The sequence below is a fragment of the Piliocolobus tephrosceles genome, chromosome 3, assembly GCF_002776525.5.
Source record: "Piliocolobus tephrosceles isolate RC106 chromosome 3, ASM277652v3, whole genome shotgun sequence".
NCBI classification, from domain to species: domain Eukaryota; kingdom Metazoa; phylum Chordata; class Mammalia; order Primates; family Cercopithecidae; genus Piliocolobus; species Piliocolobus tephrosceles.
Window position 1 is genome coordinate 3,487,417 of NC_045436.1, and position 4,280 is coordinate 3,491,696.

Sequence of the window (4,280 nt, forward strand, 5' to 3'; positions counted from 1 at the left end):
AAGAGACCATGGAGCATACACAAGAGATCGCACCACTACACTCCAGCCTGGGCAACAGAGCGAGGCTCTGTTTCAAAAATAAAAGAAAAAGAAAAAAAATATATATGAAACAAATTATAGACTATGATCAAAGAGGATTTATTCCAGGGATGCAAGGCTGGTTCAATATTCAATAGTCAATCAGTAATTATCCACCATATTAACATAAACTAAACAAGAAAAATGACATTATATCAAATCAAGGCAGAATAAACAGTTTATAATATTTTTGTATTTATTCATAATGAAAATTTCTGCCCATGCAGCCGCAGAGTCAAAGCCGGTTCCCGCCCAGTCCCGTCCCCCAGCAGCCTGCCTCCTCTTCATTTCAACATGACAGTTGCCACTGCGTCCTTGCCAAGGACTTCCTGGCAGGTGGAGTGGCTGTGGCCATCTCCTAGATGGCGGTAGCACCCATGGAGGGATCAAGCTGTTGCTGCAGGTGCAGAGTGCCAGCAAGCAGATCACTGCAGATAAGCAATACAAAGGCATTGTAGACTGCATGCTCCGTATTCCCAAGGAGCAGGAGTCCTGTCCTTCCAGCATGTAACCTGGCCAACGTCATCAGATACTTCCCTACCTACACTCTCAACTTCGCCTTCAAAGATAAATACAAGCAGATCTTCCTGGAGGGTGTGGACAAGAGGATCCAGTTTTGGCTCAATTTTGCAGGGAATCTGGCATCAGGCAGTGCCCTTGGGGCCACATCCTTGTGTTTTGTGTATCCCCTTGATTTTACCCGTCCCCATCTAGCAGCTGATGTGGGTAAAGCTGGCGCTGAAAGGGAATTCCGAGGCCTTGGTGACTGCCTGGTTAAGATCTACAAATCTGATGGGATTAAAGGCCTGTACCAAGGCTCTAACGTGTCTGTGCAGGGTATTATCATCTACCGAGATGCCTATCGGTGTCTATGACACTGCAAAAAGAAAGCTTCCAGATTCCAGGAACACTCACATGGTCATCAGCTGGATGATCGCACAGTCCGTCACTGCCGTTGCTGGGTTGACTTCCTATCCATTTGACACTGTTCGCCACAGCGTGATGATACAGTCAGGGTACAACTGACATCATGTACACAGGCATGCTTCACTGCTGGAGGAAGATTGCTCATGGTGAAGGAGGCAGAGCTTTTTTCAAGGGTGCATGGTCCAATGTTCTCAGAGGCATGGGTGGTGCTTTGGTGCTTGTCTTGTATGATGAAATCAGAAGTACACACAAGTTATTTCCCAGGGTGCTTCCCCCGCGAACAGGCATGTTGTATTATATAACATATCTTGAGCATTCTTGACAGACTCCTGACTGTAAATTTATCAGTGGCAACTGTTTGCTGATTGAAAATGGGAAGCAATAATATTCATCTGATCAGTTTTCTCTTAAAGCCATTTCCATGATAATGATGATAGGACTCAATTATATTTTTATTTCAGTCACTCCTGATGAATAAATTTGGAGAAAGAAAAATATCTAAAATAAAAAAAGATAAAATTTTCAGAACATAGAAATACAGAACTTCCTCAGCTTGATTAAAGGACGTCTACAAAATACCTACAGCAAATATTGTAGTCAACGTTGAAAGGCTGAATTTTCCCCCTAAGATGAGAAACAAAACAAGCATGCCTACTCTCATCACTCTTATTCAACACAGTACGAGAAGTTCTGGTCGGCAGAATAAGACATAAAGTAGAAAAGAACACATACAGATTGAAAAGGAAGCAATAAACCTGCCCTTATTTACAGGTGATGTGACTTTCTACACGGAAAATCTCAAGCAATTTAAAAACAAAAACAAAAAATGTAACCAAAAAACCTTCATAGTTTTTCATATATGTGTGTTGCAAATATTTTCTTCCATGCCATAATTTTTTTTCTCTTTTCAGGATCTTTTGCAAAGCAAAAGTTTTAGTTTCGATGAATTCTGATTTTTCCATTTTCCTTGTATGCACTGTGCTTTTGATATCAAGTCTAGAACTCTCTAGGCTTAGCCCTAAATTCTGAAGATTTCCTTCATTTTCTTTTTTCTAAAAATTTACATATCTACCTTTTACATTTAAGTTCATGATTCATTTTGGGTTAATGTTCTATAAGATGTGAGATTTGGATGAAGAAGTGAATTCAGCAAGTTAAATATAGAATAAATTGTATTTGCATACACTGACAATGAATACATGGACACCAAAAATTAAGATAGAAAGCACCATTTACAATCATTCAACAAATGAAATACTTAGGTGTAAATCTACAAAACATTTATGTGTGCTGACAGCTGCAGAATGCTGATGAAGACATCAAGATCTAGATAAATGGAAAGACATTCTGTGTTCATGGATTGAAAGACTCAAAGGAGTAAAGATACTTATTCTCCCCAAATTGATGCGCAGTTTTGTTAAGATTCCTATCAAAAGCCAGAACAATTTTTATTCATGCAGGAAAGATCGCTGTAAAATTTCTATGAAAAAGCAGAAAACAGAAATAACAAAAACACTTTCTAAAATGAAGAATAAAGTGAGAAGAATCAGTCTACCCAATTTCAAGACTTTATATAGCTATAGTAATCAAGGCTGTGGTATTGGCAAAGGGATAGGCGTGTAAATAAATAGAACAGAATAGTAAACTAAAAAAAAAAAAAAAAAAAAAAAAATCCCCACAAATATGCCCAATTGAATTTTGGAGCAATTGGATCTCCGTAGGCAAAAACAATGTACCTTGATCTATTCTCACATCTTATACAAAATTAATGAATCATAGACTTGAATGTCAAATGTAGATGTGCAAATTTTTAGAAAAAAAATTAAGGAAATCTTCAAGATCTAGGACTAAGCAAAGAATTAGACAATACCAAAAGCACAGGACATGAAAGGAAAAATTGAAAATCGAACTTCATCAAAACTAAAACTTTTGCTTGCTTTACCAATGATCCTGAAAAGACAGGGAAAAAGCAAATTGGAGAGTGGGAGAAAATATTTGCAAAACACATATACAGCAAAGAAATAATACGCAGAACATAAAAGCAACTCTGAAAACCCCACAGTAAAAACCAAAAATCCAATTAAAAAATTGGCAAAAGACATAAACAGACATGTTACTGATGGCAAATAAGCATATGAAAGATCCTTAATAAGTTAGTCATTACAGAAGTGTAAAGTAAAATCACTTGGCGTCACTATATACCTGTTAAAATGGCTACAAAAAAAAGGACACCAAAAGCTGGCACAGATGCAGAGACAGTTGACCACTCATGCAGCGCTGGTGGGAATGTGAGCTGCTACAGCCACTCAGAAGACAGTTTGAAACAGTCTCTTAAACACACACCCATACTATCATATGACCTAGCAATTATTCTTTTGGGCATTGATCCCAGAGAGATGAAGGCTGTTGTTTACACAACAACCTATACATGGATGTTTAGAGCAACTTGATTCATAAGAGACAAAAACTGGAAATAACCCAGTTGTCCTTCAACAAGTGAATGGCTAAACTGTGGTACACCCATATCATAGAGCACTACCCAGCAACAAAAAGGAATGAACCCCCAACACATTAAAGAACTGGCTGAATCTTCAGGGAACCATGAGTGAGGGAGGGGGATGCCAATCCCAAAAGGTTCCCGTGCTAGATGGTTCCATTTACATAACATTCTTGCAATGACAAAATGATAGACATGGAGACTAGATTAGTGGTTGTCAGAGTTCGGGAGGGGTGGGGACAGGTGGGCAGTGGGTTAGGCTATAACCGGGCTACATGAGAGATGCTTGTGGTCTTGGGGACGTTCTGTATCTCCACTGCATCCATGTTAATATCCTGGTTGTGTTATTCTACTATAGTTTTGCACAGTGTTACCATTGTGGTAAACTTACTAGAGTACCTGGGATCTCCCGTATTGTTTCTTAAAACTATATGTGAACTTACCATTATCTCAAAACAAAAAGTTTAATTAAACAACAGTAAAGTTGGGCAAAGCATTTTTCTCTTCACCATCTTCAAACTCTTCAGTTTATTCAAAGATGTTTTCAAAGTCAGATCAAATACACATGGTAAATCGACAAGGAGGAATGAGACTCTGGATACTATGGACTTCACTGGAAAATATTTTAAAAATTATTGACCAGGCGGGCACAGTGGCTCACGCCGGAATCCCAGCACTTTGGGAGGCTGAGGCGGGCAGATCACGAGGTCAGGAGATCAAGACCATCCTGGCTAACATGGTGAAACTCTGTCTCTACTAAAAATACAAAAAATTAGCC

General features: G+C 38.8%; 1 pseudogene; it reads left to right on the forward strand.

Annotated features, from left to right (window-relative positions):
* The first annotated feature begins 299 nt into the window (after nucleotides 1–299).
* Nucleotides 300–1,327, forward strand: LOC111548515 (annotated as a pseudogene).
* The last annotated feature ends 2,953 nt before the right edge of the window (nucleotides 1,328–4,280 follow it).